This window comes from Agelaius phoeniceus, chromosome 2 (assembly GCF_051311805.1).
Source record: "Agelaius phoeniceus isolate bAgePho1 chromosome 2, bAgePho1.hap1, whole genome shotgun sequence".
NCBI lineage: Eukaryota > Metazoa > Chordata > Aves > Passeriformes > Icteridae > Agelaius > Agelaius phoeniceus.
The window spans coordinates 20954039-20977484 of record NC_135266.1 but is presented as its reverse complement, the minus strand read 5'-3'; the positions used below and the strand labels follow the sequence as shown (position 1 = coordinate 20977484).

The 23446-nt window shown below is 42.5% G+C and overlaps 1 protein-coding gene across 2 annotated transcripts in view; it reads left to right on the top strand.

Moving 5' to 3' along the window:
• The first annotated feature begins 11 nt into the window (after window positions 1–11).
• Window positions 12–23446, top strand: part of TBL1X (transducin beta like 1 X-linked) — a 195954-nt gene continuing 172519 nt past the window's right edge. The window contains exon 1 of one of the 2 annotated variants that reach the window (XM_054652057.2): window positions 12–771. The gene's annotated coding sequence lies outside the window, so the exon portion shown is untranslated. Of the gene's footprint in view, window positions 772–1387; window positions 1407–23446 lie in introns of those variants that run through there. The other variant, XM_077173224.1, reaches the window with a different exon arrangement.

Here is a 23446-nt window from a genome sequence, read left to right as displayed (position 1 = left end):
GCTTGAGTTTGGCCGGACCGGCCGCGGGGCCGAGCGCGCGGGGCACGGAGGGCGGCCGCGGGCACCGCGCGCCGGGCCGGCACCGGGGAACGCGGCGCTGCCCGGCGGGCGGGGGAGGGGAGGGCCGCCCTCCGTGTGTGCGTGCCTGGTTTGTCACCGGGTTTCAGTTGCGGGGGGGGTGTCAAAGCACAACATAACCACAGGCGGGGCGAGAGCTGGCGGCACCCCGGGGCATCCCCGGGGGCGTTGGCGGCGGCGCCTCCTCGAGCTGCGCGTCCCGGCGTGCGGGACCGAGGCAGGTGGGGGAGGGCGCGGCCGGTTCGCCCCCCAGCCGCCCCGGCCCTCCCGGTGCGCCCCCTCCCCCGCCGTCCCCTCCCTCGCTCCCGCCCGGTGGCGGCGGCCCCGGGCGCGGCTGAGGCTCCCCCTCGGCGCTGCTCCCGCCGCCGCCGCGCGTCCGCACCGGCCCCGTCAGCCCCCCCTCACCGCCATTCCGCCCCAAAACTTTCCGTTTCCCCCATCCCACTCTCCGGGACTTCCTTGTGCCGCCCGTGCGCGCGGAGGGGGGGGAGGAGGCGTGTGCGGCGGCGGCGAGGGGGGATTCGCAGCCTCCTGGCAGGCTGGCCGGGACCCCGGGGGAAGAGGAGTTGCACCATGCGCGGCAAGTGAGGGAAAGTCTCCGCCAGCAGCAGCGCCGCCGCCCCCCGCAGAAGTTGGGGCTCTCCCCGCCCGCGGGAGCGGGAGCTGTGCCTTTAACGCCCGCTGCGCCGCGAGGTGAGTTCCCGAGGCGGATTATTCATCCCGGGGACCCTGTTGTGGTTTCTTTTTCCCCCCGTCTTTTTTATTATTATTATTATTATTATTATTTCTTTTTTTAAATTTCCCCCTTTTCTTACGCTTGTCCTTCCCGGCGCAGCCCCCCGAGCCCAGCCCAGCCCGGGGCCCGCTGCCCCCCGGCGTCCCCTCTGCAGCCTGACCCGCCCGGGGGGGAGGGGGTCGCTCAACTGCCGCTTGCTATGACGAAGTTTTCTCAGCCCGGACGTTTTGGGTTCTGTTTGGGGGTTTTGGGGGTGTTTTCTCAGGGCCGAGGTGATGTGTGTGTGTGGGGGGCTGCCGTACCCGTGGCGGGTGTTTTGCAGCTGCCCCCGGGCAGAGCGACCCCGGGGCGTGGGGGAAGGGAGGGGGGCAGTTTCTCCCTACTTCTGAGACAGTATTTTAATGTATGGGGGGGGCTTATTAAAAAAAATAATAAATGCTCGGGGAGGGGGGGAGAGAAATGCGAGGTATTCACGCTCCAGTGTGGAGTTTGCAGAGCCTGGGTGGGGGAGGGGATCCCATTCATCGCCAGGGCTTGAATCAGCAGCGGGCGGAGGGGCCGGTCGCTCCCCTACACCGAAGTTTACTTCCAAGTAGGTAAACAAGTTCGCTGCTCGCCCCCCGCCCCGGGCCCAGCCCCCCGAGCCGCGCTGCCCCCGGCCTCGCTGCCAGCGCCGCGGCCGCCGGCGGGGCCGGGGTGCGGGGAGCCCCTCGGGGCCGGAGCTGCGGGGCCGCCGACCTGTTGCACGTCCCGGGCCGGCGAGCCCAGCCCCGGGGCGGCGGGGCGGGCGGGCGCCCTGCCCCCGGCGCTGTCACCGGGCCGGGCACGGTCCCCATTTTGCGGTGCGCGTTGTGTCTCGGCGGTGGGGCTGAGGTGGGCTCGGTGCGCGGCTGAATGTCGGTGTGGTGTGATGTAAAGCGAATGACCCTTGACCTATTTAGTGGTGTGTTGCTGGGTTCTCGGGCAGGCATCCTGCACGGCGCAACGAGGGGCAAAAACACCAAGCCACACCCTAAAAGTTCGGTTCGCATATTAATTCCTCAAAGTCGGCGTTTAGACGGAATAAAGGCTGCCCTTTATGTGTTGCCTTAACATGCCTCTGTGCTGTTCTCCACGAGGATTCGTACGGCGTTTCTCCCTCCCTGACGCACGAGCCTGGCAGTGTGGATGTGGATGTGTGCGGTGGGGGAGGGGAGGCGGGCTGCTCGGCGGGGCTCACCCACCACCTCCTCCAAAAAAAGAAAATATTGCAGCATAATCTTGCAGAAACCGAAAATATTCCATTGCAAAGACTGATGATTTGAAATAAAATGGAGTGCAAAATTAAAATTTCAGGATTAGTGTTTTAGGCTAATAGTATGAAAATAAACGTGTTGTGCCAGAGGGAGATCTGATTGTAGGTGATAAATACAAGGTATTTACTCTTGACAAATAAAATGTCATATCTTTCTTTCTTACCCCATTTATTTGTGGTCTTTTAACCAAGACTACTTGTGTGGATGTGTAAGGTTTAACATCATCTACCTTGTGCACCATGTGACTGCACATACTGGGTTTAGGCCTCTCCCTGTCCTGCAGTCAGTGTTCTGTCATGTACAGAGACATTGGGCAGGTTTTAAATTAAATATATCCATTCTGTGATAGCAGATGTTGTTGGCAAAGAGAGCCAGATTTGTTCTAGTGTGTGTTTTGGCGTTGTTGTTTTTTTTGTTTGGCTTTTTTTTTAAACAATTACGGATAATAATTGCAACATCTCAACGACAGCAATAGTAAAACAGGGAAGCTTTCCCACAGAAGATTTGTAGAGGACGTGGGAGGAAAAAGGAAAGCAAGAGGGGGAGGATGCTATCACATTAAAAATGCGTTAAAGCTCTCTTGTGCTATATGTAATAATGGTAAAAACAGGGCAGATTTGAGCCGAGCTGCTGTAGTTGTCTCAGTGTTTAACACCTTCAGTGAGCTATGCAATAACCAGGGGTAGGGCAACCCTGCATGTACAGACTGAGGAAGGAGAGACTGGAAAGCAGTGCCAGGAAAGGGACCTGGGGCTCCTGGTTTATGGCAGGTTGACCATGAGTCAGCAGTGCCCTGGCAGCCAGGAGAGCCAACCCTGTCCTGGGGGCATCAGGCACAGCATGGCCAGCTGGGCAAAGGAGGGGATTGTCCTGCTCTGCTCTGAGCTGGGGCAGCCTCACCTCGAGTGCTGGGGGCAGTTTTGGGGGCTGCAATATACAAAAGACATTCAGCTGTCAGAGAGTCTCCGAAGGAGGGCCATGAAGGTGTGAATAGCCTTGAGAGAAAGCCCTATGAATGAGGAGTGGCTGAAGTCCCTTGGCTTGTTCATTTTTAAGGAGACTGAGTGGAGACCTTATTGCAGTCTACAGCTTCCTCACGAAGGGAAGCAGCAGGGCAGACACTCTTCTCTGTGGTGACCAGTGACTGGACCCGAGGAAATGGCCTGCAGCAGTGTGTGGGCAAGTTTAGGTTGGATGTTAAGAAAAGACTCTCCACTCAGAGGGTGGTTGGGCACTGGAACAGGCTCCCCAGGGAAGAGATCACAGCAGCAAGCCTGATGGGGCTCAAGAAGCATTTGGACAATGCTCTTGGGCACATGGTGTAATTCTTGGGATGTCCTGTGCAGTGACAGGACTTGAACTTGATGATCCTTGTGGGCCCCTTCCAACTCAGTATATTCTATGATTTTAAGGTTGTTTTTTTCACCCCCTGAGATGAAAAAGTGTCTCTCAGAAGCAAAGAGGATTAAAAATTACACATACGTGTGAAGACTGGCAACTACACAACTGTCCAGGTTTCTTAGGACATAAAAAAGCCCTCGGGAGATAAGTTGGCATCTGAATACATCTTCCCCCACCCAACTGAGTAAGATGACTCCACTGTTCTCTGCTATGTCACTGCTGTGAGTTATGCTACTGCTTATCTTATTTTTAAATGATTGCAGATATTCTCCGCAATAAGTATCTAAGGAGCAAAACTAAGTTAAATCATTGCTAGGGAGGGGGCACCTGGAGTTATCAGGTTCCGCTCCACCAGTTTGCCCAGTTTTCACCAAATCATAGAATATGCTGAGTTAGAAGGGGCCCACCAGGATTGAGTCCAACTCCTGACCCTGTGCAGGACAGCCCCAAGAATCCCACTGTGTTTTGAACTCTTATCAGACTTGGTGCTGTGATCTCTTTCCTGGGGAACCTGTTTCAGTGCCCAGCCACTCTTGGGATGAAAAACCTTTGCCTGGTATCTAACCTAAACCTCCCCTGATTCCGTTTCATGCTGTTTTGGTCCTGTCACTGATTGTCAGATGGGCTTTTCTCATTTTTGTGATGACAGGGAGCAGAAGTAGACATGCTGTCTGCTCGGTATGTCTGATGTGCCATGGCTCCTGAAGAGCTTCCTGAACAGAGAGCCGTCCTCTGGCAGCAGCAGCTGTTGAAGGCCTGTCATCCCTTTGCTTGGAAGGAGTAGAGAAGAATGTCTCTCATTGTGGATGGGATCTTATTTCTCAGTAGCTAAGTCAGCAGTGGATTGAGCGGTGTGCTCGGTTTGGTTCATTGTGGAGGTGAGGCTGGAAAAGCCCTCCCAGGTTTAGGTTTAGGTTGCCGGGTGATTGCTGCAGGCAGTGGGGTCGGTGCGCGCTTCAGTGCTGCCAGCCCTTGCTCTTTGCTGCTGCTACGAGTCCAGAGTTAGAATTCATCTTGTGTTAAACTGATGCTGTTTGTATTTTAGTAGTGCCAAGGGGCCCCCATTCAAATCAGGGCCATTTGGGGAATATTATAGACGGTGGTTCTCACCCTAAACAGGTTGTAATGTAAGTGAGGGAAACAAAAAGCCAGGAGGGAAAATGCTGGAAAAAACTGACTCAGGGGAACGGCAGCTGATTGTAGTGCTTTATCTGCAGGACCACGGTGTGATCTCAGCTGGTAGGAGAGAGGAGAGTTGTTAACACCTGGCAGCGCTGCTGCTGGTAAATCTGTCTGCTCTGCCCAAAGAGGGGTGGGCGTCATAACATCATCCATATCCTGGATTCCCTTTACTACTGCTCTTCTAATTCCTAGTATTTTAGATTATGTACACCAGCCTGCCTATAAAGCGATCCAGGTTTTGTAACTCTTGGGACAGCTTCTTTTTTTTATAATCTTCATTATGAGGCAAGATGGAAGTAATTTTGTAAACTCTTTTTTCAGCTCCTAAATTAAAACTCCACTCCCTCTTCCCCTCCCTCATCTTTCCTATTTTTAGTTAGGAGGAAATAGCTGACCTCTTTACAGCAAGAACCCAGACCCCCTGGGTGCCATTTATAGGTTTCTACCAAATGGCCTACTTGGACAAGTTGGTTGAAATAAAACAAAAACATTGGAACTACGGCTGTACATAAGGAATAGCAGCCTTCCTGTCAGTACAAAATCTGTCATTTTAATGACACTGAAACAAGCATACAAAGGTGAAAAGTACAGTTTAGGTTATTTTTCTTCAGTATACAAGAGAATATTATAAAGGCTTTTGTTGTTGTTCTCTGATCATTGATATAATGGAATTTCATTTAAGGATGACTGATAGTGTTTTGTCTTACAGTCACAGGAAGTCCCCCAAAGTTAGGGCTGTGTAAAAGCTAGAAGCAGTCAAAGAAGGTTGTTCATTAAGAAAACATCATCGTTTCTTACCAGTTGTCTTCATGTGTAGAGATTTTGTCCTAGACAGAGATTTATAAATTATAGTTACTAATGTTTAATAATTCTGTAGAAATATAAATTTGCTTCTGCTAGTTTACCAAAAGCACGTTTAATTCCACAATGGGCATGTGACAGTTGTTGAAAGTAAAGGTGCACAGGCCTTTTACACTGCTTTTCTTGAGCCACTTTTCCTATGCGTGTTTGTATTTATTTTAAGTAATAATAAAAATACTGGCCTGTAGCAATAGTTATTGCATCTCTTCATTTGTTTTTTGAGAGGAGAAAAATATATTGCCTCTGTTACCTTCTGTTGGGGTCCCAGCCACCAGTCCCTTTCTATACTTTGAGGCAGCTTGGGGTTGGGTGCATCTGAGGATGTGGCTTCGATCTTTATAATCCTGTCCACTTTTTGCAGTTAAAGGGGCATCATGATGTTTAACCTCATTTCTTGACTGTCTCTATTGTTAGTGTGAATAATTAATATGTGTCCTGTTTCAACTGGAGTGCTTGTAAAACGTCATAATTTTGTATGAAGTCACAGTGGAAATTTCTGCCAAGAACCCTGTGCTATTCATGCAGTACAAAATCATGATAGTACTGTAGTAGGAAGAAACAATTATTTTAATATTTTAGCTAAGTGCATTGCATAACTACATTTTGGCTTGGGTGTTGAACTTTAGTCATTTGCTAGGCAAAGTTCATGTGGATGAGCAGTGCCTTGATGCTTAGATGACATGACTTGGGCCCTGTTCCTGAGCAGATGAGCAGTACTAATAATGTCTAATAATTCTCTATATATGCGTATCAAAATACTCTCTTCTAAGTAGGGAGTTTGATTGACCCTTTGCTGTTGGAAGGTGAAACAAGACCAGTGTTCTCCATTAGTATGTAACAGTTGCTCTATACATCACTCCAGTGCCATTTAAAGTGTGATTGCTGTTACTGAACTAAGTTTCATTTCAGCTGCTAATTCTTAGTTACAGTTTAACCTCTTACCACTGTGAAGAGACATTAGAAGATGTTCTGTTATATAAAATCATAACTCTATTAAATGGAAAAAAATGTAGTAACATGATTTTATGGGGTTTTTTGTATTGAAATATAACTTTCCCATACCTCCAATAAATTACCGATAGAGCAAAAAAGCAACATTTTTCCCTTAGACATTTAAATTACTTGGGAAATATGCTTTGACATTGTCTTCAAGAAAACAAAGAGGATTTTACTTTGGTGGATAGATTCCTTTTGTCATTCTGCAGCATAATGCATTTGTTGTACTCCTTTTTGAAGGCAGCAGACTGCACTGGATGTACAGTGACAAACTGGCTTCTGCTATATTTTGCTGTGTAGCACCATCAGCTCTTCATCAATCCTTTGCCATTGAATAGGGACCCTGCAGAATATTCTCTAGTTCAAGTGTGAAGCAAACTATTTATGATTTATATTTCCAAATCAAAGTCATGTTACAGAGGCCCCCCTGAAAGGGAGCAGTTGCATTGATGTGATTAGCATGTATGCAGTGTTGTTGTGCTTCATGCTTAGAAGTGTCCACTGCTGAGTTTGTGCTAATTTGAACACAGCCCCATAGCCTACAGCAAAATAATTGGAAAGATGTTCTTCCAAAAGAATTGACTGGCACAGTGTGCAGTTAATAAATACAGGAGATTTTTATAAAGTGAAGTAAAAATATGGATTTTTTTCTTTTGTAAACTCATGTGTGTTGGTAACAGAATGAGGAATTGTTATAACAACACGATATAGCAGCTACAAGTTGCCTGTTCATTGTATGAATGGTTTTAGTCAGGTTGCTACTGGCAGAGGGGATGTGTGTGTCCAGAGACCCATTAGTATTAGACTTGTGTTAGCACATAGTCTCAGCTGGGATTGTTGAACGGGAGTCAGTTTCACAAATATTAATTGTTTCAAATGAACTATACTAACTGTTGTGAGTGCATGCATATGCACATATATACACGTACATGGATAGCCTTAAGGCAGTCCAAAAAGTAGTTTTGGAGAAAAAAGGTGTAACCCTGACGCTGGAGAGTGGTGGCAGCGTGCACACCCTGACTCTCACACCCTGCACTAGGATGTGCTCAGGTCAGCAGCACCAGAGGTGTTGCAGAGCCAGTGAAATGACTGTAGGCTGGGCCAGGCTGGATGTCAGGATTTGGGAGAAGGCAGAGGTGCAGCACCCTTTAATTATGTGCTCGTTGAGATGTGGCAAGGTCAGGAGTGCATACTGTGCTCCTACCTCTAACTGAGCCTGGTGAGACCAGGAGGTGACAGCTGGGGCTGGGACATGCATTCAAACATCAGAATTATGTTATCTTCATTTTTTCCTCCTTTTAATTTTTTTATTATTATTATTTGGTTTTTGGTTGCTCTTAGAAGTAAAATTTAAACCCTGATCTTGACAGAGGGATTGAGGTAAAATTGCCCTCCTCCATAGTGTTCTCCACAGATAAGGTGAGTTTGCTGACAAGTTAGGGCTGGGAATCCAAGCACAGACAGTGCCGGTTCATACTGGGGGGATTAGTTTCCAAGGATATTTATCTGTTGCTTTTTACAGTCACAAAACAAACTTTAACCCTTTTCATGCCTATTTTACATGCACACATGAGTTAGACCTCTAAGAATTTGGATATGGAATTGGTTGAAACACATGAAATATTTTCTAAATATTTCAGAAGATATTGGTAATGCTGCTAACTATGTGGACTCAAATATCTCTTCTTGTATGTTAACTTTCCTATTTGGTTTTGTTTTGACTTTTTGAGTGGTTTTGTTTGGTTTTTTTTTGGCTTTTTTTTAACTTTCTGGCTTTACTTTTGTCCTTTTTTAATGTAAGAGCATCTGTAGTTTGTATAGTTTACTTTTTCAGTTGGTGACTTTAAAATACTGTAATCTGGGAGGCACAGATAAAAGGCATGCCTGAGGATTATTCTGATGAGGAAAACATCTTCTTTCCTATGCCAGTTCTCAAAAAATGAAAGCAAGGAGCAGAAGCAAGTACGTTTTTGGTAACATTGCATGGTGTTCACAAGACAGATTTTATATCATTCTGTGAAAACTATTCAAGGTTCCTTTATTTTCATTTTGACTACTACTGGGTTTGTTTGGGCTGCTGGTGTTGTAACTCAATAACAATGCTAATTTGTATTTGGAGGAATCTGGTTTTGTACTAAAAAACCCAAACACTCTCAGCTCTGATACTTCCGCTAGTATCAGTAAATGTCTTACATAATCAGTTAATTTAAATGAGCCAATTAGTTTAAAATTAGTGCATGACAGTGTATCATAAAAATTCATCCAGCTTCATTCTCACAGGATTTGATGTGCTTGGAGAAAAAAAACACTGAAGCTGAAAGGGTGGCCCAAAATGCAGTATTGGAGTGGAAGGAAAGAACCTATTCATTACATACAGCTCAAATTTACTAAAGCATTAACATAATGGTTTCCCTCACTGCTGATGAATGAAAATTACTTTCTGGGAGACCACCATCCTGTCTTTACTACCTAGTCTGGTAGCGCTGGGTAGAGGTTAGAAAAAAATGTGGAATGTAGCTTAAGCCCTCCTGGGCAGTTTCCAAGGAGGAGGAAGGTGAGTGGGAGTAGGCCACCTCAAAAGCTAGGATTCACTGTTTTTAACTGGCTGACCATCAAGTGGACAGCTGTTTTGGTTTTTTGGGGTTTTTTTTGCTTGGCTAAGGTGGCATGTCTTCAAAACACTTAATCCTGTGCATTTCTTCAGTGTTTTGATGGTAGTATAATGGCATTATATGAGGGTACTTTATAATATGTTATTTTGTGGTTACAGAAATGGCTTTTTGTGCATGCCTGGTTTTTGTAATGTTTTACGTATTTGTATGCATATGTGCCTCACTCTGGATTCAATCTTTTATTTTAAATTTTGCTTAGGCCAAGTGATAAATTCTTCCTGGTATCTACTATGTTACCAGCAGCATGTATTTTAAAAAATAAGTTTAAAGAAAAAGTTTAAAAAACACTTGAAACATGGAAGTGTTCTGTGTTCTCTAATGACAACATGTTAAATGCAATTGTGAATTGTCAGTTTGATCATGGGTGCTGAATGATGGCTTTGTAGATAAGATTTGTTGTGCACAGCAGATGTCTGTGTACATGGAGTCCAGTGTGAAAGAAATTTAATTTCCTCTTACTAAAAATAATATAGTGACCTGTATCTTCTACCTGTTTAAAATGTGCTCAGATAATTGCAGTGAATGATTTTGTAGTTATTTGCTCCTGTATTCATTTTGCCATGAGCTTTTGAAGGACAACATTTTTCCTTTTTTAAAATGTAAATTCGAATATATATATATCTATGGAAAGAAAGAAGAGATCTGTTCCTTTAACAACCTCACAAGGCAATTGATAGGGCACACCTTTTCACAGCTGGGTAAATCATTTACATTCAACTTATAGTGCAATGTTGTACTACAGAATTGCTATGAAGACTTTATGAATGACAACTTTTGAAGAATTTTAAGCAGCAAAGCACATTGCCAGTTTATTTTGTTGCTAGTTTATTAAAACATGTGAATGTTAAGCTGTACTTAATAAAGTATAATCCCATTTTTCCATCAGCTTATCCACTAGGATAGCAAAGTATCAAAGGAAAGTTATGGAACAAAAAGGTTTTTTCTCCCTTTCAGTGTTCAGTTTAGAGTTAGAAGTAATGACTGCTTTAATTTGTTAATCTTCTATTAATCTGTAAGTTAGTTTCCTGGCTAACGGAGTTGGGTTTAGGGTATTAGTTTGCCTCAGAACAAGCCTTTGTTGTTTTTTTTTTCTTTTCTTCAAGCTTTTTGTAATTGCTTTTAAACCTTTCTTTTAATTACCTCCCTCCACCACAGCAAAAATCTTTTGGGGTTTGCAGTGGAATTTAAGAGGTTTCATTTTAATGGATATTTTCTGTGTGACGCAGTCTTTAACTCCAGCAAGGACAGAGTTGATGGTACATGTGTGTTCTGAACATTCAGCAATGCCTGTTGTATCTATGGCCTGATGTTGCAAAAATGTGTTTGGATGTGCAGGAGATTTCTAGGGTCAGGCCTTATATGATGGCAGCACAGATTCTTGACTGATGAAGTAAACATTTCTGAGCCTTTTTTATAGCAGCAGATGATACATGTGATTTTAGCTTTAGTCCCAACAGGCAGCGTTCCTGTAATGAAGTGGAGATTGCAGTGTCCCTCTCCTTTCCCCTAGCCCACATAAGTAGGGTTTCTTGTATGGCATAACTTCCATAGTCTCTTTTGAGTACTGTTCTTATCTGAATCTTCTCCATGCTCTTGGAAGTTTCTTTTAGATGGCAGACATGAAGTTGATATTTAGAGCCTGGTTTCTTCAAAATGTGCAGGAGCTGTGTTGGCTATGTCAAAATTTACTGGGCCTAATATTTTGCAGTATAAAGTGTAAGACTTGGTTGCAAGTATATATACACTGATAAGTGGCCTGCACAGGGGGATGGTTGGAACCTATGACCTTTTTTCAGTGAAGTGCCCTTAGTTTTTCAGGCAAGGCCATGTCACAAGGTGTAACAAACTCTAGCAATGGCTGGCAGGCATTGGCAGCAGGATGGTCTCATGGCCTGTCTGGACCATGGGTAGTCTCAAAAGTGTTCTGCCAAATGAGACCTACCACATCCAAAGCCCAGCACGTTGGGACTGGCACTGGATGCTTGTCTTGTGTAAGGGCTGTAAGCACCAAAGCCTCTGTGGAGAGAATTACCAACCTTTTTTATTCTAATTTGCTGTTTTTCTCTGGGGTGATTGCTCTGTGTTTGACTGCAGTAGATCAGGAAAATTACACAGAAAGATCATGACATTTCTTTATTTCACTTTAAATATTAATTTTCTAACATTTTTTCATTTAATGACTCAAACATCCTACAAATAGTTGTCTTAAAGAAATACGTAGCTACTTATGCTGTTAGCATTGTCCTAACTGTTATTTTTGTCTTTGGAAGTACATATGGTACATTCTGGTGTCTCAAGTGGAGCCAATGTCTTGCCAGCCTGTTTAAAGTGCTAACGTATGTGAGAAAGTGTGCCCTGTGGCCTGAAACATCATTCATGTATTTGCCAATTGCCTCAGTCTTTTAATTTCTGTTTGTATGCATTGCATTTGGTTAGGTTGAATTTATTATTGATTTCAACTGTTTGCAAATAGTCTACTGACAGAGCATTTGCTCACGTCTCCTTTGAGCCAGCATTTTACCCTCATTAGTCTATGGATGTGTTCTTTTGACTGTTTGCCAAATGTGTTCATAAAACCGGTGAAATTAATAGAAGGAAAAGTGGGAGTGCTGTGTGACCTGTTATTTGTGAACAACATCATGGGACTGCCTTTCAGTGTTTGACCATAGACCACTACATTTATTTTTTCCCCCCATGTTTTCCCTTTTTATTCATTTGGGTTTTTCGAGCTTCCCATCATATACAGCCATTTGCTCAGCAATGTTAGTGACCTTTTTTTTTTTTGTCATATTTTGGTTTGATTTGGTTTTGAAGACGAAAGCTACTTAGGTAAATAACCACAGTAATATTTACCAGTTCTGTAATTCTGTAGTTTCAAATCATGGCTTGCAGGCTACTGGGGTACACAGGGTTGTTTTTATAGAGAACTGTGAGGTTAAAAAAAAGAAGGAAGTCTGTTGTCATTGTTCAGTTTTACTGTGCAGGGTATCTTTATTGGTCCACAGATTTAAAGGGTTTTAAAAAATGGTCTAATTATGTTGTAAACTTCTTTAAGATGTGATGATATCTATTTTTATGACTTACTGCTTTGTGGGTGTATATGTCATTATGCAAGTAATGATCCTTGTTTTCTCAGAAGATAATTTATACCAACATTACATTTTGGCATCAGTTTGGTTACGTTGTGTAGATATTTATTGTAGATATTTATGAAAATATCCCTTCTCTTATGTAGGACTGTGAACTGTATTTTCTCTGATAGAATACAGATTGGCTGATCTTTAATTGCACAAAGAATAATCTGTGGGGAAGCATTTGGATTCCCTTAGTTTGTGTTTACCAGGTCTGTCATATAGGAAGCCTGCTCAACTGATCTTTCTTTATTTTCAGGGTCTTATGCAGTACTGGTTTTGTTTTTAGACTACAGCTATTTATATGGCAACATCTGATTTCAGTAAATCCAAATTCTTGCATCTTAAAATGTCAAGAATTTTGTTACTTGATGTTACTACATTTGTGTTCTCTCCTTTGCTTGAGAGCAGCACTCCTTGCTAATGTTAGGAGGGTGAGGTAGAGGAGGTGTGTATGGTGAGAGTGGGGGTGGGAAGTAAAACAGGCTCTGGCTGTTTGCACATTCCAGGCAACCATAGATCTGCTCTCTTTGAGGCCTGAAATATTTTCCTTTTCACTATCAGTCTTGCAGATCTGGGGTATTTGGGCACAATGCCAATAAAAGTAAATAATAATGTGTTAATCTCTCAGAATGAAATGTATTAAACTGTTTTACCTTTTTGTGTGTGTGCATAAGAAGAAAATACTAACTGCCCTTTATAATTAATATATGACATTTCTAGAAATAGTGGAAGCTAGGACTATTGCTATAATTTCTCAAAGAGTTGCCTATAAAAGGACAAAATAAATTTGACTCCTTTTGTCTTGCTAGTTTGTTCCAAAGGGAAAGTTGCCTAGTCAAAATATTTTTGCTAACTAGATTTTCTGTTTTCAGCATGATAACCATTGGGTCAAGGAGCTGAGGATGACTCCTTTTTTCTCATTTCTGTGTAATGCGTGTATATACATGCATTTTAAAAATTTATTTTGTGGTAGGCTTAATCTGCTTTATAGTCTTTCATTTGATCATTCTGGTTTCCAGCACTTCTATTTCAGAGTCCTGATGAAATCAGATACAGAAAGCCATCCACCTGCATGACTTTTTTTTTTTTTTTTTTCCCCAGTATTGGAAATTATTTCCTGCAGCCTGCACTGAAGTAGACTGAGCAGGCAAGCAGATGAATAATGATTTCTTCCAGGTTCTGCATAATGTAATGAACAGACCTTCTGTTTATTATTATTTATTATCAATATTTGTATACATGCCATTTCCTTCCCTGAAGCTTGCTTTCTTGGGTTTCTTAAAGCTGTATGCTATGTGTGAAATTATTGCTTTATTCCAAGAGGTGCAGTAATGCCACTTTGTCACTCCAGCAACTTGCTTTGTCACTAGGACTTGACATGGCCCAACTTCTTGTTGTAAATGCTTTCCAAACAGAACGTGTTGCCCTCCAGAAATATTACCATATCACAGTGGCAAACACAAAAAAGACAGTCCCACTGAGGTAACAGCTGCTACCTTCAGTCTTAGGACCATTCTAGCACATACAGTGCAAAAGGTAATTCAGACCATACAGTTTTAAGCAAATTGCTTAAAACTCTCTTGTATAGCTGTGACTGCCATCTAAGCTGCATTTAGAGGCATTTTTTGGAAAAGCTGTGGGCTTCTTCAGCTACATCACCAGCAAATTGGATAAACTGGTGATGTTTCTCTTGACTATGTTTTTAGGAAAAAAAGTGCTGTTCTCATCCTGTAGCAACCTGGATCTAAAGCCAGAGGTTTTTTAGGGTTGCTGTCAGGCGAGATCAGACTGTTGAGTTTAACCTAAATGGAAGTAAACAGGAACATTACCTGCACCTCATTATTTCTGTGCTTTTATGACAGACACTCGAGACTGTTTGTACAGTGGCTATGGCTCATGCTGATTATGTTGTTAATAATTGGTGTCTGTAGCATGTGTACTGGCTGCGTGATTTAGAAGCCAACATTTTTGAATATAAATAGCTAAATAAGTGGCTTGTTTATCAGAAGCCTTGGATAGGTACAGCTCCAGTTGAAGTCAGAGGAGTTGGTGCTGCTTGGTGCCTGGATAAATAATTTGTCTTAGTACAGGGATGCATCATAACATTCTGACAACAAAAGATCACCTCCATCTTTCTTCCCGAAGTTAAATAAAGCGTTATGTTAAAAAATATTTTAAAGAAAAAGATCCTACCAAGTGACTACTGTCAGTCTGTGTGGAGATGGGTGGATTTTTTCCCATGTGCATAAGTTTATTGAAAAGGAAAAACTTGACACTGATTCTCAGCAGCAACTTCTCATATTTACTATATGGGTGACTGTGCAGGTGATACATGGTTTGTGTAGAGGTTAGAGGGTCTCTCTTGTAAATTGGTACCAAGTTTGTTTACCATATGTGTTTAGTTTCATTTAATGTAACATTTGATGCAGTGAGAAGATGTGCTATTACTATAGTAGTGATTCTGCTTACTATTTGTTACAAATATTTCTGCACTAAAAAACCATGAGAACTTGTTTTGTGGTTGAAATAGTAGGAACTGGGAATCTTGTTCTTCTTTAAATAAACAATAGGTGGTATAATGACCTAATAAAAAAATAAAGACCTAAATGCTTCTTAAAATTTACTTATTAATTATGTGTATAAATATCTAGAAATCAGCAGTATCAAATGATGAACTGTACTATGTAAGAATTACATGCAAATTACACTGGCTTGGAGGTTTCTTCTTTTTTCTCTAGCTTAGAAGTGTTGTTAAGCTGGTTAAGAATTTAGTGTAAGGTATTTATTGGAAGTAATTTGATGTGAAGAACAAAATGTGATGTACTGTTCTGGTCCATGACGGAGTTAAGGAGCTATAAGATAGTAGCTTAGACTTCTCATTTTTTTCTGGTTTTGTGTAGGTTGAGAATATTGGCCTGCATGAAGCATACTGTAGGCTGTTTAAATATTGACCATTAATTTCAAGCCACAGAATCTATGAAATGAAAATTTAGACATACATTTAAAGGTTTGATTTTCATCCTTTTTTGCTGGTAACAAGTCTTTAACAGCCAAAATCAATATAACAAATTTGCATTGTTAACCTAGCAAAACAGTTGGGTTAATTGTTCGAATTTTACAGCCTGATAGCTTTCGCTAGAATTATTATTTAGTACTTTTTTAAAATTCAGAATATTTCATAGAAATCTTAGTTATGAGTCTGGCTGATGCTGTGAAAAACCTGCAGTCACAGGGGCATGCAGCTTGTAATGGAAACTGGCTGTTCTAGTACTTAATTTATTTCTTCAGCTCTAGTGATGGAAATGTAACAACACTTCTAGTAAATCAGCAAGCTACTGTTTCAAGAGAGCTTTCATAGGGAAATAGTAAGAAGTAAACCATAATAATTTATAGACAAGGAGCACAATCTGGCCTTGCAGGAGGAACCCTCACCTATCTGGCAGATTTCTGTTGATCTTAGGCAATTGTTGTTTCCAGGAGGTTTCTCTCACCATTGGTTTCACAGTTTTTGAACCTGATAGTTTCAAAGTCTATTCTCAGCTAGGCTGCTTCCTGTGAAAAGTGATGTTTGGTGAGGTGTTCATGTGTGCTACATCATGCTGCTGAGAAGTAAATTGTTTTCATCCTGCAGTTCTTGCTTCACTTATTACATTTAATGTTCCTTTTGAGAGGGAGAGGGAGCGAGAGTGAAGCAAACAGTGCTGATATGGTGTGGTTTTATTGGACAGAGAGGCATGCATGCCAGCTTTCCCCAGGTTTGATCTCCCTGTGTCTTATCCATGGTAGGTTTGGTTGATGCTGGTAGCAAAACAATAGCTTAAAGAGACTGATCCTGTAAAGGTAGGAATTTACACAGCACCAGTTTCAGCCTTTAGTTGAGAATTGGCCTTTCTGAAAGAGAAAATTGGTTCTGCAAGCATTCATACATTACTACAAATTGTTCTGTTGATGAGTCTTTAAATAAAACGCCATGAAAATACACCAGAACAAAATAAAATGAAAAGAAAAAAAAACCAAAACAACAAAAATTCTGCCCACAATGCCAAACAACCGGACCAAAAAACCCTTCAAAAACCCCATACAAACCAAAAAAACAAGCCCCAAACATCCCCCACCAAAACAAAGTTAAGCTGATGACACACTTGTCAATTGAGCACTGATAGGTTGCCTTAGGACATAGGTGCTTACATTTTGAATTGATTCTCAATTGTCAACTTGATGTGTGTGGGAAGTAAAGTGAACTTTTCATGAAAAACATTCTCATAAGAACAGTTGCTATTCGTGGTACATGTAGGTGTATGTTTGGGGAGAAGGGAAATCACATATTAGTATTTTCACATCTAAATCAAAGAGTTACCTCACTTATCTTAAGCAATGAAGTCTTTAGATCATACCCAGTTGTTTGTCTGCTGGACAGATATACTTAATTTTCCAGTAAAAAAAAGGCTTTCTTATTTCAAAAAACTTTAATTTTGTCATTATAATTTTAGTCACATTAATTAAAATGCTACTGATAAAAAATATTTATACAAAGGAACTCATTATGCCTAATGGTACCAGGTCAGAATTAGGCGAAAATTTTTACATTATCCGTCATGCTTCCTTGCATCAACATATATACCTTTATTCTAGTTCTTTCTGCAGTAGTTTGCAGACTGTTTTGGCTGTTGTATGATTGTCAGTACTGTACAAGTTGACACTGATCTAAAAAGGAGCTGTGTTTATAGCTGAGAACTCATGTTTTTACCAGTTAGAAATGTCTTTTTCCTCCATGAACATACTTCAGTGTAGAAGTTAACTTAATAAAGCCATTTCCCCTTTAATATTTAGACTTTCAGTTCTTGAACATTAAAACCAAAGTGCTGTTAGCTGTATTTTGATAGGCAGAAATGTCCAGGGCTGGGTTGAATGGGGCTCTGAGCAACCTGGTCCAGTGGGAGGTATGTCCCTGGCCATGGCAGGGGGGTGGAACAAGACGATCTATAAGATCCCTTCCAACCCAAACCATTCTATGATTCTGTGAATATGTTGAAGTTCAATTTTAAATAGTTCAACTTAAAAAAAAAAACAAAAACAGAAAGGAAGATCTCTTTCAAATGTATTTATGTACTTATTTTTATGAAATATGTGTCTTTATTGTAGACCAGACATTTCCTTCTTATAGGATGTGGCTGTAGGTGTTCAATATTTATGTCTGTGCTTAAGTGCATACACAATAGTTTCACAGGAATAGAATAAACAGCAGTTGTGTACAGAAAGCTTTGTGTTCGTGTGTGTATATGTTTAGGACCTGACCTTCATTGCTGGTTTATAATTCCTAAGAATTTCCTGTCTGAAGTTGAAATGTTTTAAAATCCTGTCTGAAGTTGAAATGTTTTAAATTCTACTTTGTAGATTTTAAAACAAGTACCAGGTAACTAAGAGCTTTCCATAGGCAGTGAACACTTACTTGTTGAGCCTTCTGGTTTGTCTTTGTGGTTCATGTTTAATCTTTGGGTACCCCCAGCCGCCTCTCAGTGAGGGCTGGGCAGAGGAATGTTTGACTGCTGCCCACAATACTCTTAGGGAAAAACAAGTCTGTGAGACTTCTATGTAAATAACACAGCATTTAGTAATGAGAAAGTTAGCAACTCTCTTAATTGCTCATGAGACATATCTGTGTAGAAATGTGCTTTGAAATTTTCTTTCAAGTTATCTCCGTATCTCTGGTCTGAATTTTATATCCATCAGCATTGCAGACTTATTCTGCAACTAAATGGAAGAAGTGTACATTTCAAACATTGTCTAGTCGCAGTTAGTTCCTCGTGTTACAATCCTCAGAGAAGTTAATGCTCCCTTCTGAGACGAAGGAGGCCTGTCACCAAAGGAATTGAATAAATTATAGTGGTATTCAAAGGGCAGAATGAAAAGACAGGTGTTGGGATTGCAGATGTAGCTTTAGTCAGATGAAGGAAATGGTTGTAAATATGCAGTCTGGTTCATAATATAGGAAAAAGGGGGACTCATGGAGTTCCCAGACAGTGTGTATGTAGAGTTTGGATAGTTTATAAATGTTTGAGGTGTTTTTTCCTGCTTGTGTGAAACAGGATTTTTCCAAAGCTTTCTGTCTAGGGCAGGCACTAAGCTTCATTTACCCAGCCATTTTGAGAAACAACGTGAATGTCTTTTGTATTCTTAAAGGCCGTGGTTTGCAATATTTTCCAGAATTGGGTCTGGGGGGCTGTGTCTGTCCCCAGTGCTGGGACCAGGCTCTGCCCTGGCAGGGTCTGTGGGGCTGTGTCTGCTGTGTCTGTCCCCAGTGCTGGGGAGCAGGCTCCTGCCCTGGCAGGGTCTGTGGGGCTGTGTGTGTCCCCAGTGCTGGGGAGCAGGCTCCTGCCCTGGCAGGGTCTGTGGGGCTGTGTCTGTCCCAGTGCTGGGGAGCAGGCTCCTGCCCTGGCAGGGTCTGTGGGGCTGTGTCTGTCCCAGTGCTGGGGAGCAGGCTCCTGCCCTGGCAGGGTCTGTGGGGCTGTGTGTGTCCCCAGTGCTGGGGAGCAGGCTCCTGCCCTGGCAGGGTCTGTGGGGCTGTGTCTGTCCCCAGTGCTGAGGAGCAGGCTCCTGCCCTGGCAGGGTGTGTGGGGCTGTGTCTGCTGTGTCTGTCCCCAGTGCTGGGGACCAGGCTCCTGCCCTGGCAGGGTCTGTGGGGCTGTGTCTGTCCCCAGTGCTGGGACCAGGCTCCTGCCCTGGCAGGGTCTGTGGGGCTGTGTGTGTCCCCAGTGCTGGGGACCAGGCTCCTGCCCTGGCAGGGTCTGTGGGGCTGTGTCTGTCCCCAGTGCTGGGGACCAGGCTCCTGCCCTGACCTGCCCAGCACTGCTCTGTGCCGTGCCTGGCTCCTCAGGCAGGCTGCTGCTCACAGCTCTCCCCTAACCCGGGTGAGGCGTCTCCTGGGACAGTGTAACACATTTGGTGGAGCCTCTGTGCGTCTCCCCTGAGAACATGAGAGAGAAAACTTTGCCAGGGGTGTTTGTTGTGGCAGAAGGCATCAGCCAGCAGGCGTTCTGAGAAGCCAGGGAGAGGTGAACAGCAGCAGTGAGAGGCAGCAAGGCTGAACTTGCCTGGCACTGCCATATGGCTGCTGAAATATTGCTGGCAAATGGCTTCTTGCTGGTGGGCAAGAGGGCTGGGGTTGGTGGAGATATGAGCTGGGGAAGAGGGATGGATGCCAGCCTTCCCTGGGTGCTGGGGGCTGCAGGATGTGCTCTCCTCCTCTCCTGCCCACTGGCAAGGACCGTCCATCATTTGTGGCTATTGTTTGATGCAATTAGATTTTATTGACCAAGACGACCTTAATAGATAGGTTTCATTTATGTATCTTGGTTTTATTGCAGTTTAGCCATCTAAATACCCATGAGGCTCTTAAAATAACAAGGATACTATTAATTAGAAGCTAAGGATTGTAAGCTTAAAACAATACATAATTTCTTCATTTGTAACTACCTCCAGGTATTTAAAAATAGACTTTCACTAAAAATGTTTTGGTAAATGATAGCTGATTAATATAAGAAAGAAATCTATGTAATTTTCTTTTTTTTTTCTTCCCTTTTTGTCTCTTGCTTATTTGAGACACTGTTGTCACATTCAATGTCATTGTAGTTCTCCAAGGTCACTGTTTTTCCCATCTAGTCTGTTGAGTGTTTTACCCCATGGTGAAGGTATTTTTTAAATAGTAACATGAAATAATTTTCGAATCCATAAAAGCAAACATAAGAATTACAACTGATTTAACCTGTGTAACTACCCTGCTTGTTTGAAATTGAGAAGATTTCACAGAGACAGTGTCTTTTAAAATGGAGGGAGAGAGAAAACAAGTAGCATTAGCTAAATGAAAGGTCTTAGAGCTGAGCCTAATGTGTAATAGAGTGGTTTTTTGCCATTTTGCAGTCAGCAACAAAATGAAGCAAATACATTGGACTAGAAGCTGAAGTTTTCTACTGTGAAATGGAAATTTATCTGGTATATTGTACTTTTAAAAATATATTGTTTGTTTTTCTGCTAATGAGTGCATGCCAGATTATTGTTTACCAGTTACCATAATAGTCCAAATCAGAATTGAAGTTGGCAGAACATAAAGGAAATTTTGAGGCAGCTAAATATCATCATCCGGAGCTTCATTTACAGTATGTGTTTGTGACTTCAAAAGTACCATACATCAAGGAACAGGCATATTAGTCACCAGCACAGTTCAGTTCAAATAACTCTTTATTTTTATGAATTCCTATTTAAGAATTGATTAAAATATCAGTATTACTGCCTTTACAATGGAAAAGCTGGTTGTCTATTAAGAATAGAGCTGCTTAGACTGGAATAGCAGACTGGAATACAGTACTTTTGTGCATGTAGAGCACCATGCTTTTCCCTGGTGAAGTGGCCTGCCAGGCTCAGGTGCTGGGCAGTGTTTTGTCACTGAGGTGTTCTACTCTGCTGACAAGTAGAGCCATTTCACTGGATCTTAGCTCACACTGCCTGAATGTAAGAGTATGAAAAGGTTGAGAGGGAAAAGAAACGGAAATAACCAGTTTGTGTACCGTGGGGACATTAACAGCTACAGCTAGAGTGACTTCTGTCTGATTTCAGCACTTGCCAGCTAAATCCAGAGTTTATATGGTAAAAACTAAAAGGTAGCTCAGCCCACAAACTTGCCTTGGGTAGCATGGTCTACATGGGAGCTCAGGCATCTTGAGTAGGTGTATGTCACCTGTCTAAGCATTATCGAGGTTTTCCTAAGGAAGAAAATCCGTAGTTTGGATTTGTAAAATCATATAATATCTCAAGTGTAAAGGGGCCCAGAAGGGGTCTAACTCCTTGCTCCTCACAGGAGTGCCTAAAACCAAACTGCAGGATAAAGAGCCTCATCCAAGATGCCTCCTCCAGCAGGCCTGGTGCTGTGACCATTTCCCTGGGGAGCTGTTCCAGTGCCCAGCTACCCTCCTGGTGAAGAACCTTTTCCTAATGTGCAAATTGGCATTGTCTGTCACTCCATTCCTCCCAGAATAGAGTACTTGGTTCTGTTAAGCATCAGCCACATTCCACAGTGTTAACGTGCTCAAAGATAAGGAATTCCTCCAGGTGTTGTAAGGATTAGTGGCTGAGGGAGGGGGTAAAGGAGACCAAAGTCATGCCACTCCCTCTCAATGGGAAGAGCTCCTGGCTAGTTTGTGGCTCATTCCATGGGGCAGCACTGACTGGCCCGGTAGCACATGGATCCTCTGGATAATAGCAGGAGTTTGTGAGGCCCTTCAGCAGGCCTGGTGTATGAAAGTGTCAAAACCCAGATTATTTTAGTTCTGCTGTTTATGGAACAACATATTTATTTGTTATGTGAGCTGCAGTCTGGTATGAACTTAATTTAAAGCCCGTTGCAAATGCCTATTTGCGGAAGGGGCATGAACTTACTCTTTTTAAAATACATTTTTGAGTGTAATTGTGAAATGCAGATAAAGTTATAAATCCATCAGCAAACTGACTATTTTAAGGCCATCTAGTCATGTTTCCAGAGATTAGATTTTTACAAATGCGATATTTTTAGCTGGATGAAAATGAGCATATACCACATGCTGGAGGTATGAAGCAGCTTTGTAAGCTGTAAGTTTAAAACCTTCTGTTTTCAATATGATGTTTTTAAATCTAATGGTGTACAGTATTTGTCAAATGCTATATTATTATAGTGTAGCACAATTCTAAATGTCTGCAGAATCATCATATAAATTTATTATTTATCATGCAGCTAGGGAATTTACACTGATAATTAAGTCTTCTTATATAGTTAATTTCTGTGACCCTTGCACAAGGACTTTTTGTTACTATGCTATGTAGAAAAGCTTGTATAAATTTCTTTTGTGATACTGGGTTGTGATGTGTAATACATAAAAGCTAATTTATCTTTAGACCACATTTTCATCTTAACTTACAATAGGAATGTGGATTTTTATTACATTTTAATTGGTTATTTTTGATTATGGTCCAGCTGACATTTCAAAATATAGCTTATATGTAATAAAGTACCTACCTCTGTGAGTATATATATCTCTTGAAATCAGTTGTACAGTTCTCATCCAGACTGATCTAGGAGTGCATCAAACAGCATCAGCAGCCACTCAAAAGAGGTGATTTGCCCTCTGTATTCAGCATTGGCTCTCAGCTTTACCTTGAGCACTGTGTGCTCTTCTGAGCCCAAAATTTAACAAGGATGTGAAGGTCCTTGAATGTGTCTAGAGGAAGTCACCAAATGTGGTGAAAAGGGCTGGAAAGCATGTCCTGAGAGGAGCAGCTGAGGACTTTGGGCTTGTCTCCTTGGAGAGAAGGAGCCTGGCAAGCAACCTCATTGCTCTGGATGGCTTCCTGAGGAGGGAAAGCAGAGAGGGAGGTGCTGATCTCTTCTCCGTGGAAGGCAGTGAAAGGATGTGTGGGAATGTCTCAGAGCTGCACCAGGCTCAGTTTAGACTTGGCATTAGGACACATCACTTTACCAAGAGGGTGGTCAAACACTGGAACAGGCTTCCTAGAGTGGTGGTCGACGCTCCAAGGATAACAGTGCTTGGACAGTACCCTTACAAAGTGCTTTAATTCTTGGCTAGTCCTGAACTGGGACTAGGGAGAGTTGTAGGTCCCTTCCAACTGTTCTGTTCTATCCTTTAGCTGTGAAGCTCCTCTTATTTTTGTTACTAGACCTGTAGAGCTTAGTATCAGATCAGGCTGAACATACATCCTGTAACCATGCAAAACAGAAGGGAAAACAAAAGTACCTAGGCATTCCTTTACATTTGGACTTCATGAAAGCCTGCTCTGAGTGTGCATTCAGCTATTTTGGAGTGTCCACTCTGGAGAGTCGGGTAAAAGCATTTGTTACAATCTGTTCTCAATACTGTTTTCCAGGTATAAGCAGCTTATTCTCCAGTAATGATGTCAGTGTAAAAACCAGTGCAACAGCCTAGTGCCACATGTGTAGGTGGAGCTATTCTGCTAAAAGTGCTGCCATGTTTGTTTTTTTTTTTATTATTGTAACCTGTCTAAACCTTAGTCCATTTATCTATCCCCTCGCTGTAACCCAGCAAGTAT